General features: G+C 38.4%; 1 protein-coding gene across 3 annotated transcripts in view; it reads left to right on the plus strand.

Annotated features, from left to right (window-relative positions):
* Nucleotides 1-27,660, plus strand: part of cadm1b (cell adhesion molecule 1b) — a 155,502-nt gene that overhangs the window by 69,670 nt on the left and 58,172 nt on the right. The window lies entirely within an intron of this gene.

The raw sequence follows: 27,660 nt of genomic DNA on the forward strand, positions 1-27,660 counted from the left end.
CCAGAGAGCATGAACCAGCAGCAGAATGAATGACTGCATATCCCATTACCCCCAGTGCTGGGTTTGCATTTTGTCCTCTCTGGGAGCTAAACTGAAAGGTAGAGGTTTCTAGAAGAGAAAAAACAGGTTTTTTGGAGCAGAAGGAAACAGTGTGAGGTTTCCTCTCATCAACAGCCTTCTGATTTACACCTCTCCTTACCCTTAAATGAGAAATAACTCATGTGAAATACTGGTTATTACTGCCTGCATAGCTGGCAGCCGATAGCGTAATGTAATGTTAAGATTCAGAGAGAAGTGTTCCGACCAGCAGGATAGCAGCGTGACCTCTGACCAATAAAGTGATGGTCTCAGCTCCCCTCCATCTGCCCATTGTGATTGTCCTTGGCAACCCAACATAGCTTGTTGGTATTGGTGAGTTAATGAGGACTGCAAAAAGGTTAAGTAAACAGGAGGGGCCTGCTGAACAGGAAAATTACCAGTGTCATCATCAGAGAGCGTAGCAGAGCTGCTAATGTCATTATGTCATTGATTAGCTCTGGTTTGAACGATGGGTGGGTCATTTAAGGGATAATGATCTTGGTTGGGGGTTTCTACCCATAGACTTCAAAGTCTGCTTTTGTCTTTTGCTGTGTTCCAAATATTGTTTACCTCACTTATCTTCTACAAATTAGTTGATTTCAATGTCTTTACCTTTCTTTTAGCCGGAGGGTCGGCGATTAATATGGAAGTTGGTCTGGTAGCTGGAGAGGTGCCAGATCACTTCCTGAGCACTGCCGAGGTGCCCCTGAGCAAGGCACCAAACCCCCTCCCCACCATCAGCTCAGGGGCGTCCGCTGTGCAGCTTCGTCACTCTGACACCTCTCCATTAGTGCATGTCCATAGGATAGTATTTCAGCCTATGTGTGTGTTGCATGATAAACAGAATGTAAAAACAGAATTTCCCCTTGCGGGGATCAATAAAAGTAAATCTTAATCTTAAAATCTTTAATTTGTGAAGATATGGACAGGATACTACTATTCAATGGACTGGACTTCTTTCTGGGATGGAAAGCATTTGATGTTGTCCTGTGATCAGAGCTGTGTTCTTAGCAATGATCTGTTTTTCTTTGCAGTGGTCTGCTATAGAGAAAATACAGACCAGTTATTGACCATTCGGAATGGAATAGTAACACAGTTGTGTAATATTTAGCTGTAGATAATGCACAGCAGCATGCCAGTATTTCATGGCGGCACCCTTGGCCTCAAAACATACCTTAAAATGTAATTCAAGCCCTCATTGCCAAGCGAGAAGGAGGAGTACAATCTGTTTATTTTGCCCTTCTTTTAAGAATATGCTGGGAAGCAGAGAGTAGAAGTGTCTGTGTTCAGCCTTGCCATCCCTCATGCTCGTGAACTGCTCCTTGGAGCTTCTCCTCAGGACGAACACAGGCTGCCGACTCCCTCCACACAGTGATGGATGATGGGATTGTTATTCAGCTTTCCTGGGCTCCGCTCGGCTGCCAAGCGGCTGTCTTCTCCGATGGCCATTGTTCTCCGGTCGGCTGGAAGAGTCACCTTTATCCGATTGAAACAAATGAGATCTACTCAAACTGAGACATTAATTACAAAGTTTATCTCCTGGCTAAAGTACACTAATAAAGGACTCTAATAAGGCATCCATCATAGCTGGGCTCTGTGGATGTGGCTAAGGGCATCGGCCAGAGGTCACTTAGTGTGATGAATGATAGTCACGTATGATTCAACAAAAGATCTCTGCCTACACACACTGAAACTAAAATTACACAAACATAGAAACACAGTTATGCATATTTCATTCCCTTTGACAGAAGAGTCACAAAGTAGTTTTTACATGCAGACTTCTACCATGAATCTCAGCCAAACCTCTGTTGAAGTCATAACCTAGAATACTGTTATTTAAATCACTTTTATCTTTCAGAGTTGGTTAACCCAATTGTGGTTGAGTCTCTGACAGACAGATGAAATCCCTTACCATTAAGAACCAGTAAATAGCAAGTTTCTGGGTGAAAATCACAAGCATTTTAAATTGCATTTGCAAGCAGTAGTTAAAAAGGGGGTGAAGGCAAGCAGAGATGATGTAGACTTGCTCTTCATTTTAATTCGTTGTGAAGCAGCATACTGTTATTTTTTTTTATCTCCACTAGCATTGCATACAGACAGTTAAAATGCCTGAGGTCCAAAACACATCTGCAATCACCACATATTGCCAAAGGGGCCGCCAAAGGGGCCGCCAAAGGGACTAAGTAGAAGACCTTTGACATCATCACCAACATTTGAATACTTTAAACAAAACCAATAATCAAGTTTAAGAAATATGTCTTTTTCAACTACTATAAGCATAATACATTCTGACAGATACAGAGACATAGGAAAGTGTAATGTAGGTATTATATTTGCCAAACCAGTATTAACATGTAAAAATGAACACTATACGTCGGTAGCCTAGTGGTTATTGTGTGCACCATGTACAGAGGATATCCTCCAAGTGGGCAGCCCAGGTTTGAATCTGGCCTGTGGCTCCCTTCCTGCATGTCAATCCCCAATTCTCTCTCCCCAATTTTTGACTCTATCCACTGTCCTGTCTCTAAAAGATAAAGGCATGGAAAGACAAAAAATAATCCTTAAAATTAAAACTATATGCCAAATTGTATTCAAATTTAAATCATAAAATGTGCACTTGTTTCCAGTTTTTTAATGATTCAGAGAACCAGTCCTGAACTGACAGAGCTCAACCTTCTTCCAGCCAATCACAGAGCTGGGTGTGTTCACTCACAGGATGCTCTCGTCAAAAATGGAACACATCACAAGAACTGTAAGTAATATTTTTGTGCATTCCTTCCTGCAGACAATCATGAAAAATTTGCAGTCTGCATGGCCAGTACTTTCTGCTGAATGGTAAAGGCCAGACCAGAAATCATCCCCAACATTTTCAAAGATAAACTCAAAGACAAAAAACTATGTACTCAAAAAAGTAGTTCAAAATGGGTCAGGCATTCTGTAACCTAACCTCTTGAAGAAAAAAAAATGACCCTTAAAGATCAGTTATTGAGTTGTCTTTGAACTGATCTCACCCTTCCTCAACTTTTTATTTTTATTTTTATGGAGGTTGATCTTCAGACTGTACAGAATCTCTGCTTCCATTCAGAGCATGCCTTCAATGCAAAGATGGAGACTTTCTCTAGCCCTTGAGAGACAGAATACATGTGTCAGAGGGGTCAGATTTTTTTTCCAAGTGTACCAAAGAGTTCCCCTTCAAACATTTGCTGAAGGCTGTTTTTCATGTACGATGTCCTCACCACACAAAAGAGGTGTTCACTCCATAATTCAAGGAAACGACAAGTCTCAATTTTGTGCTCCTATAGAACAGCTTCTTTTAGGTTTGGATGTTAGAATAGGTACACCTCAGGTGTTTCAAACCCAAGGATCGCAAGTGATGCTGAAGGTGATCACGAGCGTTTTGCACAAATGCTCTGCTTGTAGCTGGCGATGAAGAAGAAAAAACTAGTTCTTCAAGTTGAAAGAAATATGCACACAACAGTTTTAATGAATAAGTGCGCTATTTTTGTTCTTCTGCAAGTTATATTTCCATGATTTCAATGAGCCTTGTGATATAAAACTGAGGTGCAGATATTTTTCAAAAGCAGAAACATATAAAGGGCTTTGAAAAGAACTCTTCTTATGCTCTGCTAAGTCTTCAAGAGCCTTTTTTCCTTGCACAGAGGAGCAAATTGTCCATGCAGTGCAATTTTAGTGACCATATTGTGGCTTTTGGCAGCGACTCAGAATGACTGGCTGACATCTCCTCTGCTGCTCTGCTCGGCGAAGATTGCACCAGCTGTCTCCCGTTTGCTTTCTAATGTCTTCTTTGTTAACATTTTATCGGCCTTCTGATAACGGCGTTACTGGAGGGCACACTCCCTCCAGCACTGGACTACAATGGCACAAAAGATCTGCTCCGTGATGAGCCAATGTGGAACAGTAACGAGACAAGGATATGCTAATCAGGGCTTTAATAAATAACCGACAAAAGAAGAGGAAAGAAGTTGATTTTTATTAGCTTTAATGGTCAGAATTTAACTTACTTGCTTGTTATTCCTTCAAACAGATTAGCTCGAATGGTGGCCAGTTATGTCAAAATATTACATTGAAGGTAGCCCTCAGGGGTAATTTCTGGGTCCAGTTCTCTAGTTTATTTCATAATTGTTGCATCAAATTGACGTGACGTTTTATGAAGAGTGTAATCATCCAACCTTGGAGGCGATTTGGGGTGTTGAATGGAATGCGCAAACACTCTTCGTTCATCCATAATGATGTTAAATAAATGGAACAAAGAGTCAACAGCCCTTTTAGACAAAGATTAACGCAACAGTGACTTATTGAAGTTCCGCCAATAGGAAGCCTGTTAACTGTGTCACTGAAAACAGAACTGCGCCTTCATATCTCCAAACTGTTGTGTTGTTTTGCACTGCATTACTTCGATGTGGAAGCAAAAGAAAAAAACAAAGGCGCAAACTTTCCAGCCACACACAGTGCTGTTCTGTCCAGCCGGCTCTGCCTCTGTTTTGGTACATGGTAAATGGACTAGAGCTTGTGTAGCGGTATTACACCACGTCACACCTACCCATTCACACACTGATGACAGAGGTTTCTATATAAAGTGACCATCAGAAGTAACTAATCCCATACCTGCATACGCCGACAAAGCAGCAGTTAGGGGTTAAGTGTATTGCCCAAGGACACGCCGACATGTTGCTGCAGGAGCTGAGATTCAAACCCCCAACCTTCCGGGTGAGAGACTACTGTCTCTACCAACTGTCACGACCTCTGCTGCTGTCCCATTGGCCGAGCGATCATTCTGATTTCATACTTTGAACACAGACAGCAAGGTTTAAAAGTTCAGTCTTGAACAGGCTGGTAAAAAGGGGCTTATGTTAACCTCTTTACAAAAGTTAACATTTATTTGTTACATAATCTTCGTAAAGGTTTATAGCAATGTGTCCAATTGTCACATTAGTACCTAGACATATGTACGCTTTCTGATAAGCTTACAAATAAAAGAGCTCATTTAAACTCAGAATAGTTTCTCAACATTGCCCTCTTGTTAAATTTAGCTGCTTGTCCAAAAGTTTGAAAAAGTGAAATGTTTGCGAACAAGCTTTATTTGAAAATCTAACTTTGATGTGTGGTTATTAATTATAGCTTCATTGACACATGCCAAACAGATGCTTGTTGTTGAAACTTGGGGCCACAGACCAAGCTGTCATCATTTTAGAGTTGGATGTGAGGAGATGTAATCTAATCCTTGTCTGATATAATAAATAATGACATCTATTCGACTGACATATTTACAGACAGAAAGCGATGGGGGTTAATAAGACACATAAGGTGTCTTTTCATCATAAAAACAGGTGCTGCATGCACGTCATACATCATGAAGGAAACATAAAAAGCTTATTCATGAAGAGAAAGAAAATGACCGGCTTGCTCGAGTGCACGGGCTACATTATGCAGAATAGCAGCTTCCCCTCATATGCAAAGCAGCCCTTTTACTCCTTAAGATCTATTATTCACTTTCTTGCTTGCATATCCAATTACTAAATGAGCTTTGCCTCATTCCAACAACTTTAAAAAAAAAAAAATGAAAAAGAAAAATCCTAATGAAAAAACACCATGGTTTCAATTAGTAACACCAGAGGGTAACATGGGTAACATGGCTTGTCTTCATTTTTGTCTTAATATTGTCTCCTTCTGCTGTCATTAATCCCAGCATCTGTAGACTGTGACGTTCTCTAATCATCCAATTTAAACCTTTCTCCAGCAAGATTAAGGCTCATACTGTTTTTATGCACACTACCTTCCCTTTGTATTCCTGTGATAAACAGTTGCCAGTTATTTCCTTTATGGTATGTTTTTAGTCTGAGAGTCAGACAACACAAACAGCCATAGAATAATGATCTCCTGCTGTTCAGTTGCACAAAATGCATGCTGTGTTTGGTGGTAGGGTTTGAAAGGACACTGCCATCTTGTAAAACCAAAAAATAATGTTACAGGAGCTTGTTCTTCCCCCTCACTTGCAGCATGAGTTCACCCCTGCAGGCTGACCAGAGCTCTGTGGTTTTTCTCAGGGCAAGCTGTCTCGCTCCTGCCTCTGCGGCTCATCTGTCATTGGCCAGACCTAAAGCTGCTGGATCTTTGCCTGAAGACTTTTAAAAGTCTCCGGCGAGAGGTCATACATTGAATTAGAAAGCCCGGGGGGTGGAGGGGGGGGGGGGGGGATCTCAGTGCAGGAGCAAAAGCTAGTTTTAAACTGTATTTCTGTGGCAGCAGAGCCTCCAGTGTTGCTCACCCTGTCAGTCTGTACGCAGCCTGTCATGTGAAGTTCCAGATTACTTCCAGGGAACACACATTTAAATATCAGGAGCGAGGTCACTGTGTGGTTGACCTCTCCAGTATGGTATTGATTCTAAGTTGAACTAAATCTTCTCATCATTCTTTAAATAAAACACAAAGGAGTAAGAACAGCATGATCTGTATGTGCATGTTTATCAGGACTAACTCAGAGGTAAAGAGAAAGTATGTCCTTCTTTTGCTTAAGATACCCCAAAGAGTCTTCTTAAAAACAAACATAGACGATAAGATTCAAACTTACTTACCAAAATGCATGTTGAAAAATGCTTGGATCTCCACAGAATTAGCAGAAAATATTTTTCTTCCTCAATTAAATATTTGAAAAACACCCAAAGTATATATTCATGCATTGCATTCAGGGTTTCTGTTTTCTGTTAGGCCTTGACTTTTCAACGTTCTGATATATCAATGTCACACATAGCTGCATGCTGCTTCTGATTAGTGAGCATGGTGTGTGTCTGTGTGTGTGTGTTTTCAAACTGAACGATTAGCATAGAAAAAGACATAGACTTTGATGTGCGGTGATTAAAAATATCCTAAAAGAAATGATTTTTATATATTTCTTCCAGTATCCCCTCCCTCTTTCCTCCAAGTTACTGTGACACCCCCCCAAACGTCACTTCCTGGCGCTCATCAGAGTCATTATACCCCCATTTGGTTAAAAACAAGCACTGAGATTGTATTGGTGGTAGATTAGAGAACACTGTAGCAGGGCGTTTGTATAGTGCTTTGTACTTCAAACTATTTAAAAAAAACCCTCAATTGACAAAATGTAAAATAAGAGCTCTGTAGCTTTTGTTGTAAGTTGTAAAATGTGAGATCAGTTTTGTGTTTCTTTAAGCCAGTGATCGCTCTTTGACAGCAGGAGCTGGAGTCTGTCTGCCTGTTACCAGGTTCTTCACACATTCACTTACGTATTAACAACATTTGAATTGATAAACTCTTAAGTATACACACTGGTGCATTGTACCTTCAACTTTGTATATTTTATATTGCTATGATGCCCATCCCTGTTCAGAAAAGTAATCATCAAAAGCAATCAACATTTTTTCCCTCATGGTCATCAGACATGGACTTCTAATAGTCGTTAAACAGAACCTTTATTACTTATTATATTTTAAATCGCTTAAGACGCCGTCTTTTTCTATTAACCACCATTCATTTAGATGGAATGTTTTCAACTAGAAAGGGGCGGGGCAAAGATTGGTCAAAGTACCTGGATGTGATGCTCTCATCAATGAATCAAGTCTTTTTAGTCATCTACTTTTTTCATGTAGAATCTGAACTTAAAGTTAACCATAGCTGTCTATTAATAGAGTCAAAAAATATTTTAGAATATTTTCCTTTTTACAGCTGTGGAGATCAAGTTTAAAGGAGTATGCTATTGAAATACTTAGGTAAAGTGCAAGTACCTGGCACGCCTTGATTTTATGTACTTATAGCGTTTTATTTTCAACCAACAAGGTTTAAGGCTTGTGAATTAAAAAAGAGCTAAACGGAATAATAAAGTGCTCTGGAAAACTAACAAGCAGCTGAGATGTGGGAAAGCACATGGCTCCTCTCTGGCAGCTCGTCTCCACTTCAAGTGTTCAAGTGTTTGTCATCCAGTTTAATAAGGTGGCCTCTGTGGGGAAAACCACAGCAGCAACCTCCGGACGCAGAGCTCGGGTTGGGGTTATGGAGGGCTTATGACTTCATTATGCACGTTTACAAGTAATCTATTTGCATAGAGCTGCACTACAGAGGAGCTGTGGGAATCTGCTAAGTATCAAGAAGTCTCTAAAGAAGTTTAATTTCAAAAGAGACAGAGACTTTGGCATATTTTCAGTTTAATTTGTATATATATATTTCGTATTTGAAACAAAACAGAGATCATCATTTTACAACACTAAAACATAGGTTACACAGAGAAATGAAGAGATATGCTGTTTAAAAAGTGATAAAAATGAAAGACACATGAGGACGACCATTTTAACACAAGAAAGAAAGACAAAAAATGTGCATGAAGAAAAATAAACATAAGATTGGTAATTATGTACTATTGGTAACACTTAAATTAAGGTCACAATATTCACTAATAACTAGTTGCTTATTATCATGCTAATTAGTAGCATACTGGCTACTTATTAGTCATCATTAAGAGCTTATTAGTACCTTATTCTACATGACCATAATCTATAGCTCATAGCTCTATAGGTCATTAACTAAGAGTTTGCCCTCAATACCCTCTTAATTACTGCTTATTGATAGTGAGTTAGGAAGTTGTTGAACATGAAGTGTGATCTTAATATGATTTACTTCATGTGACCCTTTTAGAAGAAAGCAAAAGGGTATTTAGTTAATAGGTAATAATAAGTGCTTATTAATAACGAATAAGCAGCCAGTATGCTACTAATTAGCATGCTAATAAGCAACTAGTTAATGGTGAATATTGTGACCTTCATTTAAAGTGTTAACGTACTACGTAGTCTTAGTTATGACACACTATTCATTTTGATTTATCAACTTTAAATGAGTCCAGATTTTGAAATAAAACATCATGGCCATGATAGAGATTAGTATCGGATCATTTTGACCTATATCTTATTTAGCTTTCCTAGAAAAATTAAACAACAAGCATGAAAGTGTAGCACTACAAACAAATCAAACCAAACCTTAGTGTGGTCACACTTCAGCTGCAGAGAAAAATAACTCCATTACTCTGACAGCCTTATACATATTGTTCAGTTAAATTATTCATACAATCACTGTATTGTAAATAGGCTTGAATAAATCATTAAATAATGGCTGACAATTAATAAATAAAAGTACTGCAAGCCATTTATTATTAACACAGCTCCCCGCGTATTATCAAGACAGCGCTGTGAGGGTCAGCCAGGTTCATGGTTCAAACCTTCAGCTCTGTTGACTGAACCTGAGGTTCATCCTCTGCACTGGATTGCCTGCAGAAAAATATTAAACTTTTGAAATTAATTTCTCTCACTGAGTTCAAAGGCTCAGTTAGGGCTATATAAGAAGAATCCTGTGGGACTCATTGTTTTGCATAATTGTTATATCTTCCAGGCTGTGGCATTGCTCTCTCATCTCTCACTCAGTCTGTCTACATTTTATCAGAGCTACGAAATTGTTTTTTTAATATGATAATGCATTGTTTGTCTCAAACTTCATATGTGTTACCCTCTTGCCTGCATCTGGTGCAAAAATATTTTTGATTTCAAATAGAATGAACAAAGGATGTAAGAAAAAAACTATTCTCTTGGTTAATATCCAGAGAGGGTCTTGGAGCCAAACTTTACCAAATGGCCTGTCTAGCAGTGGGCACTGCCAGGCGTTTGTTTCATGCTGTACCAGGATTGAGAGGATGCAATCTGCCCAAATCATAGAGGCAGAAACAAGAAATTAGCTGCAGGAAAAAAGAAGGAAAGCAATAGGATGTTGGTATTCACCATTCACCACTAGGCTAAGGGGCGCCCCACCGGCATACATTTTGTGAATCAAATTTTAACATGGATGTTGAATTGAAAAATGGATACATTTAACTTAAGCTTATATTGTTTCCACTAACGTCATTTTTGTTACTTGAATTTACTTTTGCTAACTCAAATCAGCCGACGTCTTTTGCTCCTGACTCTAGAAAGAGACGAGACCATAGTGGTCCCTTTTTTTCAACTGTACCATGTGTTTTGCCGGCCATGGTGAGGAGAGAAAGAAAGTCCTGTTTCTACTCAGGCTCTCAGTTGCTATAGTAGCCTATAGGAACAGTGAATGGAAGGTCCTAATTGGTCAAATGAGGTGGCAATCCAAAGGTCAGAGTACATGAATTACAGACATTGACATTGGGAAAGCGTTGAAAAATTTGAAGCACTCCATGGATATTTATGGATGTAATGTGTTTGGAGTCAATCTTGTAGTGGATATGGATCATGCGGACCTTTGCTGAGGCAGCAGGGCCGTTTTTGTTGGAATGTTATGACCTTAAGAGTTCAGTGGACATTCACAAGGTAGGAAAAAGGAATCAGAAAGACTTTTTTGTCCCTGGTCTGACAGATGCGTAGATTGTGGCTGTTGTGTTGTCTGCATCTTGAAAGTTTACATGGTCAGAATCACAAGAATGATACAGTTCTAGTGATGTACAGTATGGCATGAGTGATATTAACAAAACAGGGGTTGTGTAAATAATGGTGATCATGGGAAAACACACTTACAGCCTATACCTCATATCAGAGAGAACAGAATAACGGTTAACAGAGTTAGATTTTTTATTAACTGTGCCCACTTCTGTAAAAACAGATAAAGAATGTATAGGCAATGGACAAGGTTTTGGTGTGGGTTTGTAACAACATCTGCCTTTTCGACCCTGACTCCTAATTATGTTCACTGTTTCTCTGTTAGTATAGGTTCTTCATTTCAGAATCAGGAAGGTACTAGATATCACATCTCAAATTACATCTTCAAAACAGATTTTTATCCAGTCCTGAAACATTTCTGGTTGGGTTCAACCAAGTTAGGTACCGTAGAACTCTTATTGGATACATGGAAAATAGAGACTGAGATAACTGGTTACACTTTTTGTGGTTTTAATAGAGAACTGATATGAACTGTTATTTATTTTCACAAATGTTTCCCTTCAAAGAGATTCACATTCATTATTCATTTGGTGTGGGGAAACTTTTTTCTTTCCTTTTTTTGTTGTAGATTTGTTTGTGTATAGATAAATCTTACATTATCAGAGTTCAGATGACATGCTGTGCTTTGACTTGAAGAGTCCACTTTACGAGACTGTTTTCATTAGCAATTAATTGAAACCAACAAGAAAAGGATCCAGTAACTGCTAGCATTAATTTTCATTTCATTAAATTATTTTCCATTAAAAAGGCTCCTTATTAAAAAGGCTCCTTATAAATAGATTAATAAAATACTTATGTTTCAGTACTAAAGTCTGAACACTGTATCAGCCACTGAATTCAATCAAAGTTAAACAATTTTGTGGGTATTCTTTTCCTCTTTGCTGAGCAGTAGGAGGTCGAGGATAAAAGGACAAATGTAAAAAAGAAAAAGAGAAAGAGGAATGACTTGCAGAAATGAGCCTCAGCCAGATTTATAAACCAGAACGTTGTCGTGGTTAAACAGTGTGTGCCTCAGATCCTAGACCGGCAGGATACCCTGCGAGCAGCTTCTCTCACATTTGATGAGTAATACATGTGAGGCCGACTTTTTGACATGAAAAATAGCATGCGGTGAAATTCAAATGGCATCACAATCAGGGGTAAGTAGCTCATACTGGAGATGTTGACAAGACAAATGTTTGTTCATTGGGTTGCAATAATCTGTAATCAGAGCACAGCGAATGCGTTTTCCATCAGACAGTTTTGTAGTGCAGATAGATTTGAAAAATTGCCTTAGGACTGTGATCAAACACTGCTTCCACATCATCTCCAAGAGCCAGTATTAGAACATTTTGTAAACAGTGTTTATCTGTAATCGCTGTCTTTCTTCTGACACCGTAAAATGAAAAGACATCACCTTACTTTTTTTTCCTTGAGAGGAGGTTGGCATTAAGAGTGGAGTCAGTGCTATGTTTATACAAATCCTGTTGACTTTAGAAATCAGACCTTTGGGAGTGAGTAGTTCCTCAAATAGCTGTAGAGATGGGCAGTGTTCCCCCAGAGTGAAGGTGTGTCCTACTTTGCAGTAAGAGAGGCTATTTAAATGCTTTGATGTGTGATGCAGTCTGTGCTTTCCCGGAGTTGGAGCGAGACGAGTAAAAATCGAGGAATGTGTTTGGATTTTGGAGGGAGAGCAGAAACAAAACAAAGTTCTTAACAGGAATGAAAGTGTTTTTAAATTTGGCCACTTGGAAGAGTTTGTGTCACATATTATGCAAAATACACTTTACCATTTTTTTCTGACACTGGGTCTCTAGTCTGTCTACAAACCCCCCCCCCCCCCCCCCAATTATGAGAAAAGTCAATCCTCTTAGTCTTTTACCTGCTTCACTTTTCAGATAATGTGTGCTCAAATAGGCTGTTTGGAGACTTTCCCTACATGACATCACAAAGGGCAGTAACCCCTTCCTCTGGGTGGGTGACAATCCCACAGCTAGGTGTTTGTTTTGTCCTCTGTGACTACCTTCTCACAGTTAACAATAGGGCAAATGGGTATGGTGCGAGAAAGCCCAAGACACCCAAGCCCTTCAAGAGAGGGGCATGGTCAGACACAGCTCATTTGCATTTAAAGCTACAGACACAGATACAGCCTGTTCTGAGCTGGGCTGAAATAGAGGGGTTTATAGGCATGATGAAATACAGGATCAGAGTGGATTTTTAACATGAAACTCCACAGAAATGTTTTGGGGACCTCTCACACTTACTTAAACTAGTTGAAAATGAGTATAATATGTGACCTTTAAGTCATTAAAATATTTATCCTAAGGAAGCCTAAGGAAAAAACTTGACTGGTGAACACTAAAAGGCTTTAACTGTAATCAAGACATACAGATGCATCTGTGATAGAGAAAACTTTTTACCTATTTTTTTCATGAAAACTATAAAAAAAACTATATAAAACTAATTTGAAGATGTTTAGAAAGGTAAAGTCCATACATCTACTTATGATGTAGCATTAGAGTTTTGAATTTAATACAGCTTTCTGCTCCAGTTCCAGGCTTCCATTGCTCTCAATTCTTTAAAAAACATTTTTAAGTCAATACGCACACCCTGAAATGTATTTTACTTGTGAAATCATACTGATTTTCTGATGCATGGCTTTTTAAATAGATAAGTGATGACTAAACTCTTCAGTGGTAATACATTAGATAAAGGTTTTGTGCACATCTGGTGTTGTTTTATAAGACAATGCTCCATTTCATAAATGTTTATTTATTTATGTACATAAACATTCAAAGTCCAAATGTTGCACTGTGAATATTCTCAAACTCCTACACGCTACATTATGTGCAATCTTTTCACTTGTGACTCAAGGCCAAATGTTTTTGTGTGACTTTATGTGTATTGTTAATGAAAGCTTCCTTTGGCTGTCAGGTTGCTCCCAAAGAGCTGATTGTCCAATCTATGCTTCCTTGGACTATTTCATGCAGAGGTCTTAGAGGCGTAAAGACTGGGGACAAACAGTTATAAAGAAGTAGACATTAATTACTGGTTTGGTCTAGGTCATTAAATGCAGGTTTTGTCAGTACACTAACTTTTAAATCTCAAATGAATATGTTTCCTTGAATTATGCTTCAACTGTACTAGTATTTCAATTTCAACAAGTTTCTTTTCACCCTCAATTAAAGTTCAGCCTCAGGGATAAAAATACAACCTTATCCTCTGTTATAATTGAGGTGATACAGACTTTGCGCAGTGGCATTGAGATCAAAGTATCTCTGTGTATTAAAAGAAATGATCCTCACAGGCAAGGTGCTGTCTCTGAATCCACACAGTGGATCAGTTGGAAATGATTTATCTAAGGTGAAGTATATGTGTAGTGGTGAATAGGATCAAGGTGCAGTGGTATTGAATGTTGTAAACAGTAATTTAATGTATTGTCCATGTTTGTATTAGTTGCCTTGAGAACAGTTCATGAAGGAGGTAGGTTCTGGAGATATCTAAAAAAGTATGATTTTGGCATCAGTGCTCTAAGATACAAGCAGTCCTTCCACTTAATGTCACATGTTCTTTCGACCACTTTGTGTTAAATTGAGATATTGCACTGTCCAAAAATGACATTTATATATTGGTATGTTTGGCCAGGGTCATTTCTGCATAAATCATCAGGTCAAAATTTAAATTGGTCGAAAACCCTTTTATATAACCAGGTATCTGGAAAATCCCATCAATCCATCTACCACTGCAGTACTATGCATTCAATTGAATTAAGATGGCAATTAAGATAAATATTATAATAGACACTATCTCATCTTAAAATCAGCTTGTTAGCATTGTTATTGTGAGCATTTTAGAAGAATGCTATAAGCATTTAGCATGAACCGCTCTGTTTTAGTATAATCAGCATTCCTGCTTAGATACCTGAAGTTTTTGTTGATTCAGGATTGTCCTTTAAACAGTGAAAATGTTTGAAGAAGGTGAAAGTTCATTTAAAGCACTTTTACTTTCATTAAAGCTCCTGATGGGAGTTTTAGCTGGTAATGAAACAGGCTAAAATTAATATTACTGCCTATTTATGACCTACAAAAGCAAACTAAACCTTCACCATGAGGAACGATTACTTCTACTTAGTAACCTTTATTGTCCGAAACCACCACTGCAGGGTCGGTGTGAGGCAATTGATTAACAGCTGCTGCAGAAACACCCTTTTTTTAAATGTTGCAGAGCAAAGATTCTCATTGAGTGATACATTTAACAGTTACACTAAAGCAGGGGAGGTTTTTGTGAAATAACACTACTAACACATTTTCCGGATATAATCAGTACCGCTTTCTCCACAGAGAGCGCTAAAATATACTCAAACCCAAAGTTTGTCACTGGAGCTTTAAGAATTTCAAACTTAAGAAACTCCACACCTTCAGATGTCAACAAAAGTAGCTCGTTTTTGCTAAGAGGAGTAGTTACACGACAGATTTTAAAGCCTTATTAAGTATGCCATAAATGGAATATTGAATAGCTGACAAAATGACTCAGCAGCATGTATAAAAAAGCTCAAAGTATGTTTTGGAAGCTGGAGCAGAGGGTTAGTCTGCTTTACAACCAAAGTTAAATTTAGCATCTTCCTGTATTTAAAAATAGATGCATAATGAAATTCGGTGGCTCTGCAAAAAGCAGAGGACCTGAACTCTACCTCTGTGTCATTTATTCATACATCAACAACACAGACCTCTGTGCAGGCATAGCAAGTGTAGTGAGAAAAGAGTACATAACATTAATCTGACTAATGAGCTATCACATTGAATAAATAAATCTACAAGAACAATAATGTATTTTAATAAGAAATGCTAAAGGCCACTCAGTTGAAAAATTACCTCTCAAAAGTCTTAGCCTATAGAATAAATCTGACTTCCCCATTCTGTGGACACGTAGGGGCCATGTGAAGTTGATTTTAATAATTGATTACCAGAAAGTGCTGGGAGAGAGCTTTGCTGATAAGCAAAAGAATAGGTTTTTGTGTTTGAATCACAACATCCTATCGATCCTCTTTGAATAACGCTTAGCGGAGGAGTCCCAGACTTATAGGTTATTTATGGATCCTTCTTGACCTTTGCATTTCCCTGGGAGATTTCGTTTAGGACTATGAAATTGACTGCCAAATCTGCACACATGCAACGGATAAATCTAAAGTGACAGCAAAGATGGGCATCACGAGATTAGCTGTTTTCAGCTATTATCGTTTTATCCTGCTGAGACTCATATCATCATCAGCCAGAACTTAGAAGAGGTATAGCTCTATACCTGCAGCTTTAAGTTTATATGTTTTCAAGACACAATTTTCACTTGTCACTTCTGACCCATCAGCAGTTAAAACAGAAACTACACTGGAATATTTTGATTTTTTCATCTGCATCTTGGATGTCTAATTAAAAAAATAAAAGGTGTTACAATCAGTGAAAAAACCCAATCTGTTTGGAGCCTGGGGGCAATTCAAAGCTTGTAAAGAAAAAAAATGAAATGAAAAGGTAAGAATGTTTTTACTTTTATTGGCCTTACGCCTCGATATTCTTCTTTATCTGGTCCCCCAAAAGACTTTCTTAATTTCCTTTCACTTTTCTATTCACACAATCTGCAGCTGAACTGAAGATGTCCCGACACAAAATGATATAAGATTTGTTTCATAGAGTGGACTCTATCTCCCTGCTGTGCCAAACTAATATGCAGCAGTTTGAGAGAGCAATCAAATGGAAATGGAAATTTGAGCAGCTTAAAGATGAAGCTAATTTTTCCCGTAAGAGGTTATAAGTGTTCTGACAAAAATGTGTGATTCTCGTTTCACTCTGACTGTAGAGCGAGCATGGTGACGTTCACAGCCTCCTTCTGTTACCTACATTGTTTTCACTTCAACTGTCGCTGAAGCCTGGGATCACTTTACAGACCATCGTGCTACGGTGTCTTTGATGTTTATTCAAATGACACAAGGATCCTTTAATACAACTTTCTAACAGGTCAACTGTCAACTAGGTGGGCCTGTTAAACTATAATGACTTTGTTTGCATTCAATTTTTTTTTAATTTTAGTTAATAATTGATAGATCAGGTTCAGAAATAACAAATAATAAATAGTGACACATAAATAGTCTTCTTATTTTCACCTTTCAAAAAACAAAAACTCAGTAGTAAAAGTGCAAAGAATTAATTAATTAGATTAATGGTGTATAAAATGTAAGCTCCAGACGTTAGCATACAATCTAATAAGCCAACAACAGTAAAAACTGATTTGATTATTTCCAAAGGCAAGTTATCATCTGTTTGTCTGTCTGTCTGTCTGTCTGTCTGTCTGTCTGTCTAATCTAAAGCTAAGTCTAAAGCTCAAGAGATAGGCAAAAGGTTTCTTATAGGAATGGTAGATGATTTTCAATATTTATAAAAAGTGTTAATGCAACTTATACATCATTTTAAAATATATTTTACAGCTTGTAACAGATCTAATTAGTTTAAATTGTATTTGAATAATTGCCCGTGACTTTTGAACATCCCTGACAAAGTAGCTTACGCTTTACATTGCACACAAATATAAACTATTTTTACAGCTAATTTGAGAGCTGTCGTTTTAGCCTACAAACTTTTAGGCAATGGAAAATTTGAAATTTGTTGGCAAATCTGTTTCGGTTCATGAATATTATATGGGGTACTACATGGAGTAGCAGAAACTGAAACGTAAGAGCAACTTTAACAGTAAGTAACAGTGTTTAAGACATCGCCTATAAAAACACTTCTCGTTAGAGAAAAAAAAAACCGCTGTTTTGACTGATAGGCCTAAATATAGTAATTTAATGAACTCATACTTGAACCAAGATCTATTAATTTTGACTTATCAGTATAAATGCATATGAACCTAGGCGTCTCTTAATGGTTTATTAAGAAGTAAAAAAATAAGAAAGAAATCAGTTATTAGGAAAAGATCAAAACATAAAGGAATATTAGGTCAACCTGGAAAAAGATAATTAGTTCGTTCTAATTGTTTACTGCTTAATGGAGCACAGATAAATTAAACCTAATTAATGAAGCTATAGTTAACATTTAGAAACATTTATAGAGAGCCTTTATAAGATGTAACACCGATCTTTAAAAGCCACATACCAAAAACCATCCCATTTAAAAGAGTATTTTCAAAAGATCACAAAGACTTTTTAAACGCTTGTTTTTTGCCACATCAAACTTTTGAATGCTGTTTTCTTCAGCTTTTGATAAAAGTTTTTGCCTTTCTTTAAAAGAAGAAAAAAAAAACCCATTGAAGGTACAGTTCCTTCCTCGCTTTATTTAGAAACACATGGTTAGTTTTTCCTACACCTTTCAACACAACTGACTGAGGCAACACATTTCAGAGAGTGTGGAGGCAGAGACGGAGTTGAAGTGATGAAAGAAACGAGACACAGAGAAGAACAGCGGGGAGAAAAAGGAGATGTAGAGCCCAGCTAACGGAAATGTTGTCACTACAAAACAGCTGCTGATCTGTAATGACACTGATATATTCACGAGATAATCCATGTATACGTGTAGATCCTTCTTCTTGGCCTGCTGAATCAATAGAGACAAAGTGGCTACAACTACAAAATATCTATGTGAGAAATACTTGCAGCTGTACATCTTCAGTTGAATATTAATGATCAGCCTGTATGTATCTCTATACTCAACTAGGGTGTGTGTGTGTGTGTGTGTGTGAAGGGTAGGAATGTTAATATGTCGTTGTGGGGACTGAGTATTAGCAGTGGATTACAGGTGACTAGCAGGCTTTTGAATCTCTTTCCTGTGATACCCTTTGAATGTGTTCACTCCTTTTGAAGTGATGTCAGTTTTAAAATATCTCAGGCCTTTTATGTTTAACCATGGGTGTTTGCGTTCAAGGATTCTTTTTTTATATATATATTATTAGGAAGGAGATGAAAGCATCACAACAGTCAGCACCCATCAAAGAGTGGAAAAAGTCTTTGGGGAAAGAAAAAAAAAGAGTCAAGCACATAACGAAGCATGACTTGTTAAAAAAAAACACAACACAGGGTCGTTGTTGCTTCTGTGCGGGGTGATTAGGGTGCAGCTGCGGGGTTAAAGAGTTGAATGACAGGGCTGGAAACTGACGGCGCTCGCTCGATGCTTTGTCACTAAATTTGATCGACTGATTGTGTGTTTTGCAGCCGTAATGAGCTTTACAGTGGCTCATCTGTATGCTGGATGAGCGAGCTAATTGTTCACGGGGCATATTCCCCCCACAGTCCCATGGCTCCTCTGATTTGGATTCATTTAGCCTCTATTTTACCTCATTATACAGGCCTGCGTTATTGCCAGGTTGTATGTGAGGTATTTTGCATTGTTGAAATTGACTCTGGTAATTTAATTTAACAAATGAACTGCGCCGACTAAATGGAAAACAGAACGGGTAACTTAGAAGTGATCACTGTTAAAAGGTGAAATGTATTAGGGTTTTTTGATGACAGAGAAAACATCTTCTGTTCATTTCATTTTAATGCTTTATTAATTTCCTCATAATGAAAAAAAAAAAATAAAATCACAGGTTGAACTTGTCAGTGAAAAACAGTGCTTTCCTCCACCTTGGACACAAATCGAATGTGAGGATCAGCTCTGGGGCCATTTTTTATTTCGAGGAGCAAAGCCGGCTCACTTCTGAGAGCTGTATGAGGCCAGGAAGAGGATGTAGAGCTGCAGTTCAGTAGGTCCATAAGCCGAGGGATAAAAATGTTCTCTGATGCTGATCCTGCGGTCGCTCTGGATCCCAAACAGCAGCACTGAACACTGACAAAACGGGTGTTTATTCTGGTTTTCAAGTGGCGGTGTCTGGTCTGCCCAAAACAAATAACACCCTATGCATAGCCCTGATCTTCCTGGAAAACATACTCCCACCAGTGTGCTTTGTGCTAGACGAAAAAAAAAAGTCTCCCAAAATGCCATTTATCAGGTCATCAAAGCTCCAGCTGCTCCAGCTGCTGCTGTGTAAGCAGTGTGGAGTAATCTGAGATGTAACACAGTTTGTTGCATTTTCTTCCTGTCTTTATTTGACGGAAAGTACATGAATCAACATTTCTGTATAAGAAGTGTGAGTGTTAGCAAGCTGGCTTGACTTTTAACTTAGGTCTTTGCTGATGTTTCTTTTTCTGAAACCAATGAGGTGATGGTTTAAATTTACAGACAGAAGACAACACAACAACATTAACACACAGAATCTGCCACAAAATAACTGTTTGCAAGACTGTGCTTAAGCCACGCAGCGCAACAGGCAACAACAAACCATGCACGCTACAAGAAGGGCATGCAAGACTCCAAAGGTCATGCAGACATTTAAGGAAGAATGAGTGACAGTTTACACATAAGTACAGCAGAAATCAAGTATATCCTAGATAAATGTCTCTCTGAGTCATGGCCGTCTACAATGAGTGAGAAGCTCAAGTCCCGCTGGCTGTGTCGTTGTATGAGCCGTGTTTACGCCATGTTTACATGGACGGGACGGCCTCGCGTATAAAGCTGTTTTAGTCAAGGACTAGAGAAAAGAAGTATAACATAGCCTATAGTGAGTAGGCTTATTTGGATGTCACGTAAGTGTGTTTAGATCACGGTCATTCCAAGATTAGGCTTATTTCAACTCTGATGTTTTATTTTCAGGGTATGTTTTTTTATATCAAAGTTATTAGTTTCCAGTAGTGAATGTAAAAATTAAGTCTCAAAAAACATGATTCCAGCTCAAACATAGTATGTGTTCATTTATTCTGTATCCATGTGTGTATTTTTTGTAAGGAAAGTACAGTAGTGTATCAGTAAGGGTTCTAAGGTACTAAAGGATTATTCAAGATTCTTTTTCAATATTTGGTACGTGTAGCCACATTACAGACACAAGTCAGCAAAGCTCAGCCATTATAATGAAAATCAAGGATTTTGATCCTGAAAAATTCTGTTATAAGCCGTAGCTCATGTCAAAGAAGTGATTTTATACAACTTAAATGTAGCCGTGTAGCACAGAATTTTAAGACACAAGTAGATGAACACAGCAGATTCAAATTTGAAAGAAAGAAAGAAAAACTCCTGAGATTCACGACTGCCGGGGCGTCTTCCACCACTTTAACTGTTTTATCATCCCACGGAAATGTTCAGGCACTTTCTGTGAAAGATTTCCCTGAATTCTCCTTGTTAATCATCATATTCTATTCATCTCTATCCCTCTCAGCGTGACTGTTTAAAAGTGGAAGTCCATGAATGTGTGTGTGTGTGTGTTCGAGCATGTACTCCTGCGCTGTAGCTTGGCAGTCACCATCGTGTGGGCAACGCATCCCCGAGGGGAGAACCCCACAAAGCAGGTAATGGCACTAAGCATGCAGATAGCGCACTGATTTAGACTGAGAGGCGTCTCTAATCGTACGAGGTGTCAGCAGTGCTGTGTCATAGATTAGCCGCCTCTTTCCCTTTATTTCCTTTATGATCATCATCTCCTCTGTGTTCATCACCTCCTCCAGCAAGGACCGCTGTGCTGCAGCCTACATTCACATTTTTATCATCACAAGTAAAAGTGCTTAGGAGTTATGGCAGCTGGATTGTTGTTGTTATTAGTGGCAGAAATATTTTAATCTAAAGTATAACTTGAGTATAAAGTGATATTTCTCTGGACAGTATAGCTGATAGGATATACAAATAGATAGCACCAGACGTTCATACTGCATGTAAACACACACTGCAGAGCTCAGTGTCATACTTCAATACTTTTTCTGTAAGAACTTATTTGTTTTTGGAGCACAAAGTACTGAAATGTACTGAAAGAAAACTATTCCAATGAATAATTAAAGCTTTTTTATTTAGAGGGTAGAGCAGGGAATCAGGGAGAGAGAGAGTGGGGAATGACATGCGCGAGAGGAGCCACAGGTTGGACTTAAATCCTGGGGAGCCCGCTTGATGGACTTAAGCCTCAATACATGGGGCGTGACATAACCACTAGGCCATCTGCAACCATCGTCCTTTTTGACCTAGAGTTTTTTTATTAAAATCAAAATGACCAAAATATGACTAACTTAAATTGAAGATTATGTGACGGTTAAGTTCCCGCCTCAGGTCTTTTGACTGCCTAAATAGAAAAAGGCAAATAAAATAAAATAAAGTATTTTTCAGAAGTCGTGCAAACAAAATAGTTTTCATCTGCTGAAAGCAATATTTGCACTACGGAATTATTTGTAAGTGATCCAAAAATGAGTCTGTTTAGAAAGTGGTTTTACTTCTGATACGGCTGATTTCCAATGATTCACCAACCACTGTAGCAAAGTGCATCTCTGACTCTTGCTTATAATTTTACATTTACACTTTGATAATTCAAAATGTTCCTAAAGAAGGATGTGAACATACCCCCTAGGCCGGGTGAAGCATAAAACCTATTACAGTATACACTAATCATAATATATGTGGAATCATTCAATGTACACAGCTACAGATACACATCAACATGATCTGAGGTGTGGCAGAGATAAGCTGGTGGTGTGTGATGTGATCATATTAGCATGTTTGCAGACTTACGGGCATATGAATACGTGTGAGTTTGTCAGCCTGTTGGACTCTGGTTTGCCTGATCAGTGAGGAGTCTTTGATGTTGAGCTGCAGGATCTGACGCTCTGATCTGGAGCGTGACAGAGATGACATTATGTGAGACAGCCTCCGGAGATCTGGTATATAAATGTATAATGTTTCTGCACAACATCACACCTGCATGTTCTTTTTTTTCTGTCCTCATATTCCCACTCTGCTCTCACAACAAATGGACTCATTCCCATTAGAATAAGGCACAAACATTACCTTTAAATTGACAGTACAATGTATGCTAATGGAGCCCAAGCTGTGGCCACACTGTTTCCCCAAAGTAGTTACAGAGGTGTCTGAGGAAGATGTTGGAAAGCCATTATAACTTAAACTGTGAAAATTGCTTCAACCAAATGTGACCACCCTGAGTCATGTGTGTGGTACACCAACAACGAAGTAGAAGTGGCCTCAAATAGAAAGCCGAACACCTCTCTGCATATAAATCTGTGTATATTTTGCTGCTGCAATACATTGTTCATTTGTTTACACTGGGTGCCGGTGGGGGCACATTAAGATTAAAGAGGTAACTTTGACCTATGGAAGCTGGAAACAACATTGACAGAAAAATCAGAGAACAACAGCAACAAAGACAGCAGAGCGAACAAGGATTTAGAAACTGTTAGATGGATCGTAACAGTATAGATATTCCCCTAACAAGCCTGAGCTAACCCAGCCTCTAAAAGATTTGTTCTGAAAATGTTGACCACCAACTGTTAACCCATAAACCATTGCAACACAGACAATACAGACGCAGTATTTACTGGGTGGGGGACGGTGCCTTAAAGTGTGGTTTGGTCTTCAAATCACAACTCAACTTTGTTTATACCACTCATTTCTTACAAACATGCAGCCCATAGTGCTTCACATGGGAACAAGCAGACGTAAAAAATGGAAGAAAACATTTAAAAAATACATCAAAAAGTTTAAAAGCCAAGAGAATATTAAAAATAAATAAATAAAATTTGTTAAAATTAACAAATTAAACACCAGGGATGTAGTTGTTGTAAAAACAATGGCAGAAACTCACACAGGTCTAATCTAAACTGACACTTATAAGTCAAACTTTCCGAATATGAGGTTTTCATCTGGACACTAATGATCGTGGGTGTCACAAAATATAATTTTCTACAAAAGGAAGAATCACTGTCCATCTCCATATCCTGATCCTGTTCATGTGTGGCTTATTTGTATTCGTACTTAAGCTAGCAGCAGGTCTTCATTATCGTAGCTGAAATCAAACGCATGAACTCGGGGAACTCATGTTTGCTTTGACACACTTCCTTTAGATACATTTTCCCTTTGATCACACCCCTTTCTGCTTGTTTCCTCCCACTTTCAACAAACATGCAATCACACAAAGCAGGGACTAAATTGCCCAATGGTACGAATGTGAATGTGGACCCCGGCAAGCCTCACAGCCACTGAGGCTAATTAGAATCCAAATATAGAATAATAAACCTGCGCTTTGCCCACACGGTTGGTCGTCATGGTTATACCTCCTCAGGGAAGGGGTTTGAATGCCGACACCAGTCAGACTCATAGCAGTGCCTCCTTTTTTTTTTCTCCATGTGTTTGAGTTTGCATGTGTGTTACTAGCCTGTCAGTGCAGCACATCAGTGGTGGTAACTGGGTCCCTGTGGAGGGCAGAATGACAGGTAATGATCAAAGAGGCTGTTTCCTTTGTTTCATGTGTGGCTCACAGATATAAATCTGTAATGGTGGCGCTTGTATGTCGTCTTTATTCATGGGCTCAGGTTGCAGATATAGGTCTCACTCATTTCAAACACTGATACATGACTATAAACTTAGTTATTTACCATGTATTCAAACTGCAGCCATTTTCACAATGCCTGTGTTCCAGATTCAAAGCAGTATAAATGTAAGGAATTTGACAAAGGAATTTTATATCAACGCCTCTTGACTAATAAGAAACTTAAAGGAAAATGAAAAGTAATAATCTGGACAGCCAACTGGTCATAGTTCAAAGAAAACAAACATTTTAATGACTTGTCAGCTGCTGCTACATAACAGTTAACATAAGCAGTCAGCCACTTTCAGCTAACTGTTTGTTCCAATCTACACCTTTCCTAAGGGATATTGTAGCCAAATGTTTTTTTTAAGCTTCAGCCAATTCCAAGGTCATGAATAATGCAAACCTTAGCGACTGATTGACCACAGCTCACATTAGCACTTAGCCACTTTTTGGCTAACATTAGGTTTGTAAGGAATGTATGCCTCGCTTGTAATGTAACCAAATGGTATTTGTTAACTTGCAGCCACTTTCAAAATATTGAGTAGCTAAGTGTCATGTACTGCATGATAAAGCTTACGTTGGCAGTCTGCCATATTGTAGCACATATATAATCTTTAGGGGAATTTAAGCCTTTCCTAAAGTATTGTTTTAGTTATTTTAAGGATTCAGGATTTCATCAAATTCCACCTTAATGATATTGTAAACCTTAGCTACTGGGAGACCAAAGGTAACGTTCAGCTATCTATAGCACATATTATGTTTTAATATGAATTTATGCCTATGCTATATCATGTAACCAATTTTAGCTATTTGTCTTTGATTTCAGCCACTATTAAGCTAAAATGTTCACTTATCCACACAATGACAACTGCTTTCTAAGCATTCAGACACTTTTTAGCTAACAGCAATTAAGTCAGGAAACTTTACCTTCTTATTCTACATTTTAAGACTACCAAGAATTATTTTTGATTTAGCAAATGTGAACGTTAGCTAGTGAGTGGCTGAATACTAAAGTAAGCTGTCACGTGACCTCAGCTGACATTTTGTCAACTATGTTATTATTTCCAATATGGACTGATTTCCCTCCAAATTCTTACTGTTGTGTCTATTCAGTTACTGGGAATAGACACAATGATTACAATACAGTATGTCAAACAGCCTGAAGCTTCTCATCCTAAATGCAGCATCAGAAGAAATTTCCCGCTGTGTGATATGGTCCATTTTCAGATTCCTTACATTAACAGTTACAGAGACTTTTCTCAGATTCTGCCTCACCCAGCCACACTGCATTCCCCCTCTTCTAAAGAAATCGCTGCTGCCTGTACATTGATTCTCAAACTGTCATCTGTACTGTATCGCACATCTATAAAATATTAACCTGAAAGGAAAACACAGACATAGCCACCCAGTCTGTCTCCATTTGACCCCTCCCTCCCCCAAGCCGGACTATCTCTCTGAGTCAGGTGCCAGGCCACTCACAGATATCTTACCCTCCATCTTGTGTCCACAGTTGCCAGTGGCTGCGTGGACTGGGTTTGCACTCTGCTTCGCTCTGTTCAGCCTGCCAGTTTCTGTTTAATCAATTGGAGCAATTCAGATTGTATTTGAGAGCGGCCAAATCTCATCTCAGGTTGGATGTTGTTGGAAATGAAGTGCATCCTTGAGGACGGCAACAAAAACAGCTTCACTTTATCTGTAAGATTAAAACTTCAGGGTCAGAGTAATCTGTCTTAATGAAACTGTCAAGTAATTTGAGAATCTGTAAACTGTGTGGTGTCACGGCGCCATCTTCAGAGCTGGCTTGTGCGAGTGTGTGTATTATAGCTGACTGAATTTATACATGATTCTTAAGTGACTGACTGGCAGACTAGAGGGCAATGTGATTGCTTTGAGAGGTATATCAACCAGCAATTAACCAATGTTGAGGTAATTACACAGCCAATCAAATAAAACTACTCCAAGCAGGTAGGAAGGCATGCAGAGCAGATTTAATCATCTATAAGATCTACTTCTTTATGCACTCTCAAGTTCGATCTCATAACCTCTTAATTTAGCAGGAGCAGCAAGTATTTTTCTGTACACTGTACAGAATCTCTATTTGTATGAAGAATCACACCACAGCTAAGGATGGCCTTGGCAGTCCTCCAGTAAGAATCAATAAGTATTTTCTTGGTCATGATTTTAAACCGCAGTTCACTTGAAAATGATCCTCAAGCCTCCCTCCAGATCCAACTAGACAAATATACTAATAAGAGCAGAAATGATTCCTGTAGAAAATGTTGGCTGTTAAGGAAGAACAAAAACAAGTCCTTTATCCTTTTATCAGCTGGTTACTTTGGTGTTAGATATATATGTTATTATGTATATTAGATGTTACCCACATAGTCTATGTCCTCTGCTCTTCAGTGTGTGCAACATTTTGTACACTGTTTGTCAAACTTCAGGAACATGGGATCATCACCACAATTTAGAAGAAATAGGTTTTTGGGGGTTAGAAAAATGTTTCTGTGCACAATGTAAGTTTGGTTCAACAAGGCTGTATAGTTTGTTTGCTCCTTGGTTTGGTCACTGCCTGGGCGTTTATTTGGGATTCCTTCCCCTTTCAGTCGACATTTTATAGAGTGTATAATTTCAATGGAAATCACAGGTTGTACCAAAGTCTGAGCCAGGCTGAACTTAAAGCACTTTACATTTTCATTTTCTCTGTGGCCTTAACATTTATGTTGTTGTATGTTACAGATTGAAATGGTCTTTGGAGTTACTTTAACCATCAGTGTCAGATTGTGGATATAAAGCAGACTTTCATGTTAAAGACTGTACTCAGTCATTTCATTTCATATCCTGACATGAGTTGGTATTTAAATGTGAGTTGCAGCAATAGTCAAATTGTGACATTTTGGGGTCACACTTTTCAAACAGTCTTTGTGTCGACCAGGCTCAGCTGCTGGTGGACGTGTGGCAGTCTGATCTAAGATCCTTGTTGATCTAATATTTGACTACTTTTACCAACACGTTCTTTTTTAAATGATTGTAGACTCGCTTTCTTTGAGATAAAGATAACATACAGTTTTCCATCAATTAAATTGTGTTAATTCATAGCCTGTTCACTTTGGGCTTTTGACCCCACTTTGACGTCACCAAACTCTGGCAACCCCACACATCCAAAAAACATACAGCTTTTTGTTACATTTAATTTGTCCTCTTTCATGTAATATTTTTTCTAATGTGTACTGTGTTGCAAGTAAACCACTTTTAGGACTTTTCACGGATATTATTGTGAACAGAGGAAGAAAGACTGGGATGGATGACAGACAGAGAGAGACTCTGCTAGTTTCTTGTTTTGGGATATGGATATGGCCCACAGTAGCCTGTGTTCAATATATTTAAATATACAATATATCTTTTTATGCAACCCCTTGTGGGGTCTGGACCCCAAGGTTGGGAAAGCCTGCATTAAAGTCTAAAAAGTTGCTCCAACACCAGTTCATGAAGCAATAAGCAAATGTCAAATTCTTTACTTTTTCTTACAAATTCTTACAAATTGTGATGAATCAACGGGGTACATGATCTAGAGGAATTTAAATTCCTTCTATAATTTCACATTTAAACTCAGTTGGCGTGAGTTGGCGATGCATTCATTATTGAATAGATATTTACCTAAAGCTTCAGTAGGTATGTTGCCAACTGTGACTCATCTTGAGTCCCTCTATTTCTTCCATGGATGGCTTGTCAACAAACACCACTGAACCCAAAG

Source organism: Labrus bergylta, chromosome 11 (genome assembly GCF_963930695.1).
Source record: "Labrus bergylta chromosome 11, fLabBer1.1, whole genome shotgun sequence".
In the NCBI taxonomy this organism is placed as follows: domain Eukaryota; kingdom Metazoa; phylum Chordata; class Actinopteri; order Labriformes; family Labridae; genus Labrus; species Labrus bergylta.